Source organism: Lissotriton helveticus, chromosome 4_1, assembly GCF_964261635.1.
Source record: "Lissotriton helveticus chromosome 4_1, aLisHel1.1, whole genome shotgun sequence".
In the NCBI taxonomy this organism is placed as follows: domain Eukaryota; kingdom Metazoa; phylum Chordata; class Amphibia; order Caudata; family Salamandridae; genus Lissotriton; species Lissotriton helveticus.
Window position 1 is genome coordinate 356,700,287 of NC_136063.1, and position 17,287 is coordinate 356,717,573.

A 17,287-nucleotide genomic window follows, 5' to 3' on the forward strand; every position below is an offset into this window, starting at 1 on the left:
GTCCCGTGGACCGCTCTCCTCCAGTCTAAATAGCCTCATTTATCACGACAAGGCCCAGTTCTCTTCCAGAGTGAGCCAGTCCAGCACTTACAGTATTCACATCAATTTATACAACGTATGCTTGGCACACAGCGGGGAACCGCGGGAGCCATACAAGTCAAAGCATTTGCAATGCAATAGGTCTCACATTTACACGAGTTTAAGCTAGTGGCATTGTAAATGACAATGCATTTTATTTATGTTTTAAAAAAGAAAACATAAATAAAAGTCATTTATTTGCAATGTCAATTGCTTAAACTTGCGTAAATGCCAGACCTATTGAATTGCAAATGCTTGTTTAAAATGCCATTGTACTCCAAAGTACGGGGCAATCCTGTCATGTGTACGTATACTTCTGGTGCCTCAAAGAATAGCATACGGGATTGGTACACCACCCTCAGCTTGGCTAGATACAGCAATGCATAGGGAAGTTTCTGCTCACCTAGTTGGGCCTTGTCTGCCATAAATTACTGTTGCTTCTGCTGGACTAGTCTTGTGTACTCATGACATTTGAGGATGCAAGTGTTTTTGAACATCAGGTGTTCTTTGTCTGGATTGCTTTCAAATCATGTCTCTGTTGTGCTTATTCAAAATCTTTGCAATGAAAGGACTTGGTCTGGCTTCCCGGGGCGACTTCTGCATCATGGCCCTGTGTGCCCTTTCTACAACAAAATAATAGGACAACAACTATGGAAGTAGCCAGCCGGTGAGCCACTTAGTCAGGAACTCTTCCATGCTCCCCATTCATTTTGAATAAGCTTTATTCGATAGCAATTATCATAAAAGCATTTCACAGTCACATAAAAGTATATAAAATTAATATTTCATATAGTAAAAACAAGTTTTAAAAACCTGGCTATACCGTCCACTCTAAATCTATGCTTAATATCTTAATTGGCATTTGCTCATTAGGTTTAAAATTACAGATTAGCTAAAACACATGTCCCATACAAAACAGTTAATCTTCAGTACTTTGCAAATAATTCCTATGTGTAAATTATCTATCAGATCCACAGATTAGATGGTATTTATTTGCACATTACTCCTTAATTGTGCCCTTATACGGATAATCCACGCACACCCCAGGTACTTTGTAACACCACATACTAGCGAGGACCTACTTGAGTCACTTCTCATGATTCATAGAGCATCAAGGAGGTTTCTAGTGCCCAAATATAATACATATAGGCTTGATCCATTTGGCCCTTGCTTGCTTGTAGGCTGGGCAAGCAAAGACTACATGGTCTACAGTTTCTTGTTGTGCATCACAGCAGGGGCAGTTATATAGGTTGGAGGTTGTTGGGTCCCATTTTGCCAGTTTGGTATTTAGCCTTACTGACCCTAATGTAAACTGCATATATAGTGCCCTGTCTCTGTGTTTCCTTATAAAATCTAGATAAGGTTCCAGGGATCAAACTGATTTATGCTGGATGAACTCTTCAAATAGTCAGACAGGCATTGGTTTATGTAAGACCTGGTGATTTACCCAGTTCCAGTAATTCTTTTTTAACTCTCTCTTAGTCGGAGTGACCTGCTTGGCCCAAGCTTTGGCTAAGCCCAGCTTGGTCATTAATTCCTTTAGATCTTTAAGCCACTTAACACCTTTGTTGTTATCAAGGGTAATTAGCTCAGAAAGGACCGTCGCATAGCTATGGAGTTCTGGGGTGCGTCTTAGTCTTATCCAGTATAGAATAGGGCAAAGTATATCCACCTCACTAAAAGTGTGTCTGCCCATGTCAGAGACTATGGGCTTAAGTGGTGTATTGGTAGGGACGGATACCAGATCTCTAAAGAATTTACTCTTTGATCGTCCAATCTCATTAGTTTTTTCGAGGCCCCAAAGTTCAGCGCCATAAATTCTTGACCTCACAGCTTTACCTTTATAGACTACTAGTGAAGGAGCTACCAGTCTAATTGACGTTAACCTTTGGTCCCTACCAATGGCATCCACCACCTGCTTATGGTTCAGTAACATTTTGTTCATGTGAGTCCCCCATTGCATTTTATGTGATAACATAATACCCAGATAATCAAAGGAATGGACTCTCTCTAAGGGGTAAACCATTGTTAGTGAGAGTGTTATTAAAATGTTTGCCCAGATTGAAAGCCATAAACTTAGTCTTTGTGATGTTTATCATTAGGCCCCTTTGTGTACAGAAAAAATTAAAAGCGGGTGAGGAGTTCCCGGAGGCCCATTGGGGTTTTCGATATTAAAATAGTGTCGTCAGCCAACAGTAGGGTATTTTTTTTTTCTCCTTCAAAAATTGGAGCAATTTTTTTTTAAATTGGCTCAAAAAACTAACCACTCCATTTACATTAAGTGAAAAGAGGGTAGGAGCCATCACACAGCCCTGGCAAACCCCCTGTTGAACTGTATCTTGTCTTTACTTTGCCCATGAGCCCCCATCTAGGTTTCATCATGGAGGCATATTAAAATATTTAAAAGGTATGAGGGTAAGCCCATTTCCTGGAGCACTGACCATAGCTTCTCTCGCGGCACTAAATCATAATTGGTTTTAAGCTCAATGAACGCAAGTAAAGACTTCCCATGACAATTATGACTACTTTCCAATATAAAATAAGTAATGCAAACACTCCTGTACTGGCACCTTTACTAAAACCTGTTTGATAGGTGGAAAGATTATCTTCCTCCTCCATCCAATTTTGAATCCTATTTACAAGGGCTCTGCCAACCACTTTCTGCATGGTATCTTGTAGGGTGATAGCCCTGTATTTGTTAGTGTCCTGGCCGTCTCATTTTTTATATATAGTTATGACCTCTGCTCCTTTCCTTGATATAGCGACTTCTGCTCCTTTCATTATATTGTTGATTAAAAGCAGGATATATTGGGCCCACTTCTGTAGTTCTAATTAGAGCAAGTCACCCAGTATACCATCTGGGGCTGCCGCCTTTGCAGGAATAGTACAGTTAATTGCATTCTGAATCTCTTTCATTTGGAAGAGATTGGTATCTTCAATTGTAAGTGGAACCTGAATTCTCTTCAACTGAGAGGTAGGTAGGGCCTCTAGTTCATCCGTGTGCAGTTGGGAAAAGTCCTCCCACCAGGCCTCATCACCAATATGGTTCGTGATTGGGATGTTGTCCCTCCTATTTCTCATCTTGATTAGAGGCCAAAAGTAGGAGTAATCCCTCTTGGGGCAGTAAACTTTCATGCCCTCCTAATGTACCTCTTCCCAATCACGTTTTGCTTGCTTTAGTGATATGTTGTATTCCATCCTCGCTATTTTTACTATTGTGTGTTTTTTCACCTTTTCCGCAGATATTAGTACTTGCTCCTTTTCTCCCTGCAAGACTCAGTGTACCATGAATTGGAGCTTTTTGTTCAGCTCCTAGTGGGGCCACTGCGTCGTCTTTCAAGGAAGTGTGCACCAATCTGAGCAATTGTCTCGTGGCGTATTATGTGGATCTTCCCCCCCCCCGGACATTATCTCAAGCTGCCTTCAGTTCGGCTGTTTTTGACACTAATATTGAGGAGATGTTCTTTTGTTTTTTGTCCTCTCCTGCGACCTTGGGCCATCTTAGACGCCTACCACAATTAGATAGAATTAACTCCTTTTTGGATACGAGGTAATTCCCAATGGTATTAGAATTTTTGTTGGGAGGGGCCCATTGATTTTTTCATTTTAATATTAGATTGTTGTGGTTACTGTCAGTAGTTAGGCCCAGTTCCATGTTCATGACATCGGGCCAGAGGCGTAAGTCGACCAAGATATAATCAATGCTAGAAGGGCAAGCAAGTTTATTGTAAGTATTTTTCCCCCTGATGTTGGATAGGGTTCTGCCATTTGTGTCTCTTATGCCATATTCTAGTATTATAGTATTAACTTGTATTACAATCTCAGACCATCTTTTAACCGGTGGTAAGACTAGGGGGGGGGCACTGACCATTTGCTATCCTCTTCAATTATCCCTAGGAGATCTTCACTGCTTAGTGGCTCGAATGTGCAGTTAAAGTCACCGGCCGCAATGATTTTATCAAACTGGGGGCACTTGTTTATTTGATTTTCTAGCTGTCTTTCGATGGTCGAGTAATTGCCATTTGCTTTCCCTCTTATATAGACTTTAAAGAGCTACAATACATCACCACCCTTCGGACCTTTTATTTTAAGCCACATAATGTCGGGACTTCTGGTCTCATGTAGGAGGGATGAGCAGCCCAGATTTAATCTGATCCAAGCTGTTATTCCTCTAGAAGGCCTGCACTTTCCCGTAGACACTGCTGGGATATGCAATGTACTTTAGACAGATTTTTACAGTGCAGTTACACTCCAACCTCTTCTCGTCTTGTCTTCTTGGCTTCATGGAACAGAAGCACACAGGCTCACACACTCCCCTAAGCCAATTACAACTCTTCTGTCACCAGCAATACAGCAGTTTCGAGATTAGTCTGAGCACCCTGTTTGGCTGCTCAGGCAGTGCATGGAAGCCTAGGACAGTTCTTCACCTGGCTGGCAGGCTAAACTGACATGTGCAGTAATGTTATACATATTTTCTCCTCCCACTGGCTCATATAGCCCAGCCCCGCACCACCCTAACCTGGCTCTGAGTTCACACTGAAAAATATCTGATAATAACATTGAGTTTTTACTTATTTATTTTTTGCGCTGCTCAAACAGCAGTGTGGTCACTCTGTTTCACTCTGCTGGAGGAGCCGCTGCAGTCTCGACCTGCAAGTGACCTATTGTCACTAGTGGATTTTGCAATTGACTTCAATGCTATTTTGTCAATTTCTTTTTCAGCACTGATTTTTTATTCCTTTAAAAATCTATAACTCTTATTATAAATATGCTATTCTGTTATTTTTGGTCGCTACATTAAGATAACATTAACCTTACTGTATGTAGATTGATGCTGGATTTCTTGGAAATTGTGTTAATTACATGTTCCTCTAGTTAAGCCTTATTTCTTCGAGCCACTCACTTCATAGGACCGAGAAAAATAAGTATTACTGTAAATTCAAGGACCATCTTTGGGATATAAATATAACATGATTTGGTAAGGCTCCCCAGCCATAATATTTTCTAATGCACTTTTCTACAGGTAGTCACACATTTTCTTTTTTAAACCATAAGGTTAGTGGATGGGACACACGGTGCTGCAGTCCAACAGTGACATTTAACTTGAAGGCCTTGTGTACAATTTGTGCACAACACTAGGGGCTTAGAAGTAAGGTTAAATATGCCAAAATAAAATCAATCAATTTCATCATATTGAAAATAGGAGCACAGGCTCATCTTAACTGTGAGGCATGTTTAACGTATAGAGTAGTACACCCAACAGTAACCGATAATGGTAAGACTTTGGGTATATGTAAAGCAAAAGATGTAAAACTCCTGAAGATAAATCACAGGTTCTTTTTTTACACTGAACTGTTTATTTCCATAAAGTCCAGTACATTTGTTGTTCTTTTTAATTTTGACAGACATTAGGTTTATTTGCCAGCTTTTTTGAACAAATATACACAGCAATTCAGTGCATTCTAGATTAATAGCATTTTCAATTAGTAATAACATGAAAATGTAGTTGATGTAGTATCCTAATGATACATTGCACAATCTGGTATTCATTTTAATTTCTATGTTCATCAAATCAAAAATGTTGTACAACACAATTCTTATTGTTTATGATTACAAGTTCTTTGTTTCAATTGTTTATAAATATTCTATTTTGAAATGAAGCATAATCACAATAGGCATCACAGACAATATCTTCATAGTATTTTTATCTCATTACTAAAAAAAACTCAACTTTTTAAGCTTTTATTTATAATTGAACCTCAGTAAACAGTTATACATATTGTATTTTAGTAAATAAATATTTAAAAAATTTTTTTTTATTAAAGTTACATGTAATACTTTACTCCATTTGACAAAAACATACAATTAAAATTTTCAATTTAATAAACAAGACAATCATTCAAAAAATGTATTTCAGTGCGCCCATTTTCAATTTTTTCAATGTCTCAACATCATCTACTTCATCCTCATTGGAGCCTAGGAAGTCCCCTCTCATCAGTACAAGTTCTGCTTCATATCTATTTAAATCTTCATGTTTTTGTAGAATTTTGATTGTCATCTGCAAAGAGAAAAAATTGACTTTTAAAGCAACATACTTTTAGCTTTAAAGCTTACATGGAAAGTAATCATACCATATAAACATTCAATACAATAATTACATTCCTATTTTATTTTATTTTTTAGTACTATACATTTTTAAGATGTATTAATTAGCAGGTGTTAAGTGTGTACACTTATTTTCTCTTTTCAAAACTTTGATGCAAAATAAATGTTGTAAATTAGCTTTTTCTAATAAGATAAGCTTCTTAATTTTTATTCTTTTCTTGCAAACATTTTTATTTCATGTTATACGAAAAGACACATTTAAATGTACAACTATTTCAGATTTTAAATATTGCTTATCTTTTGTTGTCTTTCATCATTTCTATATTTAGTATTACCCTTCCTACCTAAAGTTTTGAACATGTTACAAGTTGTCTGATTACACCCAATTTAAACATACAAGGATATCCGTTTGCCTATTGTGTTTGTGAATGGAAAATGCCTGGTTATTTTAATTTTCAATGTTTTACCATCTTTGGCTAAATAGTCGAACCCTACATACTTTCAGGTTAATGTGCATACACTGTTAAATAGCACATTTTAATTTATATTATTTTATGCAATGATATATGTTTTAGATGAAATGTTATTTAGGTGACATGTAATGAATTATTGGCAGTTTTCATAATAATCACAAATTCTAAGGTATGTCTTGTAAAGAGAAGGGTTTACTAATTTGTGTCCATTTATGTTTTTGGAAACTTTCCCAATACCCTCATAAGTGTATAACCACATTTTCATGCACCACGTGCCCAAATATTCATTTTGGCCACTTGATCACAGAAGATGGCTAAACACCAACTCATAGTTTCATCCCTTTCAATAACAATGCATTATATTTCTTTTTTAATATGAACATCTTATAACGGTTAAACACACTCAAATTAAGTAATGTTTTGGCATAAAAGTAAACTTCATTTTTAATTCAAAAACATTTTTCAAGTATAACCCCTATTTGCCCGCTTGTGATTCTCATAATGCGAACTAATCTCATTAAAACTTTCTGCTTGGCCTGACCAGGTTTAGTTTTTCACATGCCAGATTTTTATTCAATAATGCTCAAGATGACTACTTTATTTAAGGAAGCCCACTGTTTTGTCAGGTACACAACTTTTCAATGGATGTCCATCATAATGATAAGATCCTTCACAACATGTCAGTCATAGACATTATTATTCCAAGAATAGTCATAAATATGATAGAAATGGCCACAAATATAGCATGATTACTAACAATGTGGCATTTAAAGCTTCCATTATCCAATAATTACTTTTGGGAAGCCTTTATTTAAGCTGTATTAAACTTTATTATGCCATTGTAAACATAATACCAACAAAAATGTCATTAATCACAAAAGGTCATGAAAGTCCGTTTTTACTGCACTGTGAGAAGTTTTCACACTTTTTAAAGTCAAAGGAGTGGCTTGGCATTTGCCGTATAGCTAATGCAAATTAGTATCCCTGGGTTTTAGGGTGGGAACAGGTAAGTTAACCTTATAAAAATTGGTTTAAATAAATATTTGCAAAATATTACATATCAATGTAACCTCTTTGCATCAATTTAGTACTAATTACCTGTCAATACAAATGAAAGTATATAATCTTTACTTTGACATTTTTCAGAAAGATGCTTGTGCCTTTTTAGTAGAGAAAAACTTTTTTGTACAAAATAATAAAGAATGCCTTGGACTATAGACACAACTACTTTTTTGAACATACCAGTTTTCGGAAACTTAAGTATTTGTAGGTTATTGTGCTCAACCTGCAGGTGCAATGGTCTTACATACCTCGTTGGTTGTGAAAAGCTAATGATCTCCTTCCCTTACGCGCAAACTTAATTTGAGGAACATCCAGTAACAGGGCATCAGCAGATATTAAAGATCGGTTTGGATTTTATCTTAGTTAATGCTAGACAGTGTAAACTGTGGACTATGTCTGGGTGACCGTGTTGTGTCAATTTACAGCAAGTGGAATCTTAACTGCCCTTTTCTGAACATGTTGCAAACAGGGCCAAACATTTAAGAAAGAAGCCAAAAATATAGTGCATTGCATTACTTTACCCGAGAAAGAATGGTAGCACTATGTTTCATACCCAGGTTTGCAACCCCAAAAAGAAAAAACAGGACACTAAATTTAAATTTACTTGCTTTTAGAAAGTCAACTAAAATTTAATGAAGAAAGACAGTGCTATATCAGATTAAGTGCCAGTGTACAAGCCCATTTCAAATTAGAAGCGCATCAATTACTATTTTCAGTTATTGACAAAGGTTCTAAGTCAGAAGATGTGTTTTATCCCTCTTAAATTTCAAGGCATTTTTTCACAGCCGCAAGCTCAATGACAGCATACATGCATAAAAAGTAATCTCAGATGTAGATTCACCTCTCAGATGTCTTGTCACCTCTCCTGTGGGCTGCTTAATGTCCGGTCCCTTTGTAAGCACCACACGGAGATTGCCCTCCTCATCGAGTCCGCCGGGCTCAATGTACTGGTTCTAACGGAAACCTGGACGCGGGAGGACTGTGAGGTTGAACTGGGTTTTTGGCCTACCCTCCAGTGTTTAAAATCAACCATACCCCTCGTGTGAAGAACCGGGGTGGTGGGATTGGATTAATTTATAGAGACACGCTAGCTCTCTCCCAGCTTAAGATTAGAGAGGTGTCGGGCTTTGAATTGATGGGGTTTTCTCTTAAAAATCACGAGAAGACATTTGGCTCAGGCGTTTTGTGCTACCGTCCGCCTGGCAATGTACCGTCCCTCCCTGACTTCATTGACCTGATTTACGACCTCTCTAACACCCACTCTAAGCTAGTGGTCTTAGGGGATTTTAACCTGTGGTCGGGTGGCCCGCTGGACAGTGCGCTTTCCACTGTGTGCCAAGCCTGCAATGACATCCAGCTGCAACAGCTGGTCCGGTCAGCCACACATCGGAAGGGCCACGTTCTGGACCTAGTTTTCGCAGACACCCAACTTGTGTCTGTGGATGACATCTTGTGTCAATACTGGACGGATCACTCGCTGGTTTCTTTCTCCCTCTCTTTGGGGGATCACTCCTCGGTGGAGGCTGGATCTAGACAAGCTAAGTTGGGCAGACCTTGGTCTCGACTCCTAAAAGCCTCGCCTCTGCCCAGACTACTACCGGGCAACTTCAGTTTGAGTGACTCGGTGGAAGAGAGCTATACCACCTTGTGTCAGTCCATCTCGAACTCTTTGGACAAGGTAGCGCCACTCCGTAGGTCAAGGGGCAGGCTGAATCGGGCGAGCCCCTGGTATTCAGACGCCCTGCGGCAGTTAAACCTTAGCTGCAAATGCGCCGAAAGGGCGTGGAGGAAGCAGTATTCTGACTCGGCGAAGGCTATCTTTAGGCAGTCCCTGCAGGAATATAAGACACAGATTAAGGCTAAGGCGTCCTATCTGGAAGCCACCTTGGATCAGGCTTCCAACAAGTCGCAGGCACTGTTTAAAATCGTCAAAAATGCTCCCGCGTCGCAGGTCTTGTGCGACTCCCTGGCCTGTGCCTTCGAGGAGAAGATCGTTAAGATCTTGGAAGGTTTACAGAGCCCAGTACCTTCCTCCCCCGGTTCGGGAGCTCCGGACGGCTCGCCCAGTCAACCCCAGCTGTGTGGTCCTGCTCTCAGTTTGGGAGCTCCGGACTTGCCTCCCAGTCGACCCCAGCCGGGTGGCCCTGCCCTCAGTTTGGGAGCTCCGGACGTACTGCCCAGTCGACCCCGGCTGAGTGGCCCTGCCCTCAGTTTGGGAGTTCCGGATGTGTCGTCCAGTCGACCCCAGCTGAGTGGTCATGCCCTCAGTTTGGGAGCTCCGGAGGACTCGTCCAGTCGACCCCAGCTGAGGGGTCTTGCTCTCAGCTTGGGAGCTCCGGACGTTGTGTCCAGTCGACCCCAGCTGAGCTGCTTTCCCATCCCCTCCTTTGAGGAGTTCTGTAGTCTGGCACAGACGGTGTCATCTGGCTCCCCGCTTGATCCACTCCCTCCTAAATTTTGGAAGGTGTTTCAGGACGAACTTTTCCAGCCCTTGTACTCCATCTGTCTCCAGTCGTTTGATACAGCAACGGTCCCGGAGTGCTGGAAACTGGCAGTGGTATCACCTCTCCTTAAGAAATCCACCTTGGACCCCGCCTGCTTGTCTAATTACCGACCCATTTCCTTGCTTCCCTTCCCCATTAAGATCATGGAGAAGTTAGTGACCCGCTCCTTGTCTGGCTTCCTGGAAGAAAACATCTGGTTTGATGAGGCACAGTTTGGCTTTCGCCCAGCACATGGGACGGAATCCGCGCTGGTGACCGTACTTGACAACTTGCAGTCGCGGGTCGACAGTGGTCGGGCAGCCTTTTTGGTGCTGCTCGACATGTCGTCCGCGTTCGACACGGTCAGCCATCCTACCCTTATCAGGAGGCTGGAGGAGTGTGGGGTCACGGCAAGTGCAAGGGACTGGTTGGTCTCTTACTTGGACAACCGGCAGCAGGTGGTGGCGTTACCACCTTTCAGCTTGGAGGTGCGGAGCGTGGGGCAGAGGGTGCCACAGGGCTCGGCCATCAGCCCTATACTCTTTAACCTTTACCTCCGCCCTCTGGTCCAACTAATTAAATCATTTGGTATCTCTGCATTTAATTATGCGATTGATACCCAGTTGGTCTTTTCGCTGGAAGGGAAGAACGCGTTCCCACTGAGGACTTTCCATCGATGCATGTCAGCCACAGCTGACTGGCTCAGTTCTAACTCGTTGCAGTTTAACAGTACCAAGACTGAGGTACTGTACTGCTCCTCGGACCGGGTTCCTCGTGTTCTCCCGGCGAACTTCTGGCCCCCGTTGTTCCCCGAGACTGTGTCAGCCGCCGAGTCGGCTCGCAACCTGGGGGTTATATTCGGCCCCAATTTGCAGCTGGACATGCACGTGAACAAGACCACGTCCACGTGCATGATGCTGCTTCGCATGTTGCGTAAAGTTCTCCCCCTTCTTCCCGAGCAGGCTAGGCCTCCCGCCACAATGCTAAAATTGAAGGGTGTGCCCTTCACTGCGGCGGGCACATCCTAATTCCCCCAACTGGACCCCCGCCCTTATGGCGGGCGGTCCCGTTCTCCATTATATCATCTTCAGTCGTTCATATCTTCTCATTGTATTAATCTTACTTTCTTATGTAGATTTTATGACATTTCTGTCAGTAAATAAAAATATACACAATTTGAACAATGCTTATGAAGGTGCAATTCAATCCACATGTTAATGTGTTATTTAATTCACACGTCTGCATTTCATGAGGTGCTATTAAATCTAACGTTTCCCATCTTAAAATCAACTTCTTCACCTCAGATTTGTCATTTGTGTGGGCTAACAATGTAACTACTTTTTATTTACATTTTATATGCATTTAATGATATTTCTTATACTTAACAACAAATACGTTTTAAACACAGTTTTAAACTATTTGTTTCTTTTATTAAAAACACAATTTAGAAAAGCAGTGATCATTTCATTACCGAAAACTCTCACCTCTGGTAATAACACATCAATCATGAGTGATGTTTTTCGGCTAATTAGTGAAAAATGTAGAACTTTCTTAATTTGTTCCGTTAGACTTCTTGCCTGCAATACAAAATAGTTATAGTATTGGTATTAGCGACGTCGTTCCATATAATAATTCAATTACAAAGTGTGGTTGATAAAGATAATATTTTACTCACATCATTTTCATTGAATATTGTCATCCTCCTATTTAATTCTTGTTTTAATTTCGGTATAAATGTAGGGTTTTAGAAAAGGAACATTCGATTTGATTTCTTTTTACCCTTTATAATATTGTTTGCATGTTCCTATTAACGATAAAACACAAATCAACAATTAGACAAATCAATGTTTCTCAAATTTGACCGTATTATCATTTGGCAAGTAGCTGAGAATGTCCAAAAGTTTTGTTGTCAGCTGTCTTTAACTAACCAACTATACATTATAAATACAGTCAGCTCTACTTCATTGTACTTATTGAAAAGACTTGTAAAGAATCAACTTTCTTTAATATGAGCACAAGCTCAAAAAATAAAGAACTAAGTTACTCTTGACTTTCACACACATGGAGTACGTTAGGAGTAAGACAACTTATACATGTAACTAAAGAGTAAACCAGGTATTTTGCAGAAACATTTTACATATAATCATATCAAAGGTTTTGTGTATCAGTCCTGATGAAAATGTATGCTTACTTTAACAGAGGGAGCTCCTCTACTAGGGAGGAGTAGTGTTGCCTTACTGCTTTCACACAGTTCTAGAATCAGAAACATAAAATGGTAATAGCTTTGTTTTATTATCAATTTATGTTTTTTTGCCTGCGGGTGGGTGGGCGGAGCGGGCTCTGGAAAAGGAAGGGGAGGAGCGGTGTGCCTGAGCACTACTTAATGTGCAAAGACTGTTTTTTCAGCCCCCTGGGGCTACCCAAACTAATCATGCACACTCTGTCCTGCTCCATGCATGCTGCAAGGCAGCATGTAGAACATGGCCTCCCCATAAGCCGCTGGCTTGGCGGCATCTGCAACAATCAAAATGCTGCTTGGAGTACTATGATTGCTTTATTGAAGGGACTCTGACTGCCTGCTTTTGGTTCATGTTACTGCCAGGGTCAGGAGCAGAGAATATGCTGGACCCGGACGGTGGAAATGTAAGTTTAATTTTACCCCACCCACTCCTCAGCCAAGGAGGTCGCAACTATATTCCAATGGTCTCCTTTATATTTTCTGTTAAGTAGGAGTCACTTTTATGTTTAATGTATACATATTAAATTTGTTGTAACTCAATCTAAGTTAGTAACTGCTTATATAAGCTGTGTTGAAGGAATATCAATGTAATTTCACCAGGCACCCAGATACTAATTACAATTTAAAAATGTTGCTATTTGTAGACATCCTGCATGGTATGTTACTATATTAATGATTACATACCGTAATAGAATCATTCAGTAATATCTCAAATTTCTCATACATTTACACTGTATGACAGTTGATGCACCCTACAATTTCATATGTCCAACTTGTGGAATAAAATTCAAAATCAGTGGACCTACAAATGTTACATTTTTAACACTATTATTTTTGATTAAAAATGCATATTTTATTCAAAATTTCATTAATGTTCCGTTTACCATATAGTAATATCATAAACTTGCAGTACAAATTCCCAAAATTAATGTAATATAAAAATTGTATTATAAACAAATAATCAAAGTCTTCTAGGAGAAATGTACACCAAAGATGTAAAGCTTTTAGCTAACCATCACCGATATGGATTAAGAATAGGCTCCTAATAATATTTTTTGGGGGTACACCAGCTTAGTTCAATTTATTTAATATCTTAAGTTACTTTTTTCCTAGCTACTGCTTTCCCCTCAGCTATTGCTTTCTAAAATTATGCATACATTATCTTGTTGACCTCTTGTCCCAGTTTGAGTATCTGAGTGAGTCACTTTCATTCTCATATCTTCTGACTAACCCTATTTCATGGGTCATACCTTCTTATTCTATCACTATACTGATGGCTTAACAAGTCTTATCAAAACTCTGTGGGTATTAACGACCAGTACTGCAATGTATTCATGATCATTCTCTTTTTTGTCTTACAAATGCTACCTACATAGTGCCCCAAATATGTTTAGGTCATTTATCCACCTCATTATCATATACTTATACATTGATCGGTTAGTATCTATCTTATTCCCTTATCTCTCATAATGATGATGGTGACTGCTCTGCTATCTGCTCTTTTAACAACTTCACCTAATGAGTATCATTTATACCCTGATTTAGCCATGGGCTCCACATTCCAAAACTGCCTATGCAATACTTACAAGGGAACATACTAGCTTGTATCTGTTCTCAACATACCTGTCTCTCCCATCTTTGCTGAACGACTTTCAGCTTTATCTAGCCCTAGCCATATTATAACTTTTACCTTTGTTGTTTGCTCATCCTTTCTAGGCTCACCCTAGTACCTGTCCTAGCTCCACCAACTATTTATTATGAGCTTTTAATTTCTGTTCCACTTGCTCCAAATATCTAATTATAACATGTCTTGAATGGTTATACACATTTGCCACTGAAATAGTGGCTGCATCAATTACATTCAATTATATATAAGCTTAGAAAGAAATTTTTGTAACACACTAGTTAAATTATGACTTGCTTGACAAAAGGTTACAATTGCATCTCCTTTGCTTTTAAGCTTGTCTTTGTGCAGAGGTAAACAAGGTGTCTTCACATAAACCACCCATAAACCTATCCTGACGTATAAAGCAATAAATATTTATATAAGAAATCTGTTTAAATGTGGCACAAAATGTCTATGTGTCTGTTAGGGGTGGTTCACTTTATGTTAAGACTAACATCTCAATGTCAAGCCATCTGAGCTTAAGTACAGGTTAATTCAACAGTGTGTTATTGACTTACCTTGCTTATGAATGTGGTTACTCCATGTACATTTCACATACCATTACCATGCCATAAACAAACTTGTAAACCAACTTCTAAAATACACCAAATTAACTACTCCTAGAGAGCCATGTTCAATTCTCACATCAGATTTTACCATTAATATATCTCTATAATAATATTTTAATCATAAATATATTAAAATAATTTTATGGAAATTTAAATGAAAAAAAAATTCTCACCTAATGTTGAAGTATTTTTTTTTGTGTTTTAATAGTTAGTAAAGAGAATGTATAGAATTAACATAATTAATTAAATTTGACTTTAATAATATTTACTGTCACATTAATTTGTACATGAAATTAAATAATACCATATTATATAAATATATACGAAAGAACAATTTTTACATGACGAACTTCAAAATAAATCTAAATTATTTACATTTGCAACTGTTTATTGTAGTTTATCCTAATGCAAGTTATTTTTAAAGGTAGTTTAATCTAAGTTCATTTCACCTTTCTTTTGTGTGAGAGGGAGTTGCATTATCCTTATCCTTGAACATAGGCGGTTCTAGGCTTATTTCATCTCTTATATTGACAGATTCTCTACTGTTTTGGAGTTTATTTTTGCCTTACTAACTACATAAATGATTATTTTAATAGAAATAGTCTTACTGTTTTGTGGGTTCCTAACCACATGACTCACATTCTTTAATCCCAGTAAATCACGAATAATTCCCCAAACCCATTTACTTTAATCAAAAGTTTTCACTATTGTCCTGCCCCTACCCTCAAAATCCAACATATTTACTATAATTAACTTAAACCAATGTATGCAGATACTCCGCAGTTGGACAGAGACCTACCCAGAGGAAAAAATAGGTTAGGTTACAGTCGACAATTATGTTTGTAAATAGCATTTTATAGATTGTTATTAGTACGATAGTAATATTACTAAATATTGTTTCTAAATAGACGTGTAATTTGTGACCATGGGCTTGCATCAAACCTTTAAAACTCTGGGTCTTGTAGTACATTTTGTTTATTACTTCATGGGTCAAAAACATGCTCTTTCATGATATTCACCAAAGTACTTCCCATTTTTTCCTTATTTAGTTACTAATTTTTTCTTCAATTATCTCAGGCCTCGATTTATTTTAATAATCAATTACATTGCTATATACTTACCCTTATCCACATGTTCCGCTAATAATTATCGCCAGGGTCTCATTTTGAAGCCTGACCATGAGTTTTAGTATATTAAATTCAGAGAACACAGTCAACTAATTTAAAAATGCATATGACCAAACTATGTCATTAAGTAAACATTTTTTTTTTTTAAAGTTGCTATATCACTAGAAGGTACATACATACTTAATAAAGTAAGTAATAAAAACATTTTTTTCAGAGAAGATAGAAATGAATAAAGATACGTTTTTTCAACCTTTTTACAAATTTTCAAACAACATGCCACCTTCCTTTATGTCATGGCTCTTGAACATAATACATTTAGTTGCTGAAGGTATTTCCCTTCAGTACATTGGTGTTAATGAATACATGTTTTCAACGCACAAAATGTAAAAATCATAGAAATACTCATTATTTTATACGAGCCTTTACCTCATCATCAGTAAGTAAATTCACGATGCTTCTGTCTTCCAAGGTTTTTTTAAGCCTACAAATTAATAATTTCATATTAATCGATTGTCTGACAATTTAACCTTTTATTTTGAAAAACATAACCATTGAATATAATTATTGTCTATGTATGAGTCTTTTTACAGTAATACTTATTCAGTATTATTTTTAAAACAATAATGCCTATCCCATAAAATCTTTTTTTAATATTTTCAATTATGACCATATTATAAAAATTCAACATCATTACAATCAATGCCTTCAACAGATTCAGAATTTTTGAATTTCTTCTTGTGCATTTCTTAACCACAAATTCAATAATTATGTGACAAAATTTAAATATAATATTTTCTTGTTGTGAATTACATAGTGCTCTGTTTTTTATAAAAGGAAAAGAAATCATCTCATAAAGACTTGTTTATTGTGAAGTCTTGACTAACGTTTCTAAAAGCTAAGAAGATTTCTAAGAATACACAATACAAATGATGTCACTTATAGATTCATGTGAGTAATTCTTGAATGCTGCTGAATGTCAAATAATTTATGTGCAAACATTTAAGTTTGTTTAAATGTAGCAATTGTCCTACCTAACAGGTTTTAAACTCAACTTCTTGCATGTTTTACTTTTAGCAGAACATCCTACCTCTAAACCTCAACTATTAATCATAATGTCTCTTCTTTAACCTCAACTGGTGACTTCGATTGTACTTCAAATGTGGGAATTTCAAGTATCACTACTTACTTTTCCGAAGTTTCCATTGCTCATATTTTCCTTCAATGTATTGTTCAATTATATAGGAAGATATATCTACACCTAATCATTTATTATGGATTTCACCATGCAAAAATGGTAATAGGAACAGTAAAGATATCACTTGAATCATTCCTTAAATATAAATGTGTAGGTATGCAGTACAAACTACCTTTTCTATAATCCAAGTTTACTGTGACTTATAGTTTTGCACCTTCAATTTCAATAAGCAGGTTAAATAAATACATATATTCAATATTAAACTGTATATTTACCTGTCCAATGCGATT

General features: G+C 37.8%; 1 long non-coding RNA gene across 1 annotated transcript; it reads right to left on the reverse strand.

Annotated features, from left to right (window-relative positions):
• Nucleotides 1-5,623: 5,623 nt before the first annotated feature.
• On the reverse strand, nt 5,624-11,975 carry LOC144827153 (uncharacterized). Its single transcript, XR_013610046.1, has 3 exons — nt 11,877-11,975; nt 11,686-11,778; nt 5,624-6,136 (listed from the first exon to the last, which is right to left on the reverse strand). It is a non-coding gene; the product is annotated as an uncharacterized LOC144827153 (long non-coding RNA).
• Between the last annotated feature and the right edge of the window lie 5,312 nt (nt 11,976-17,287).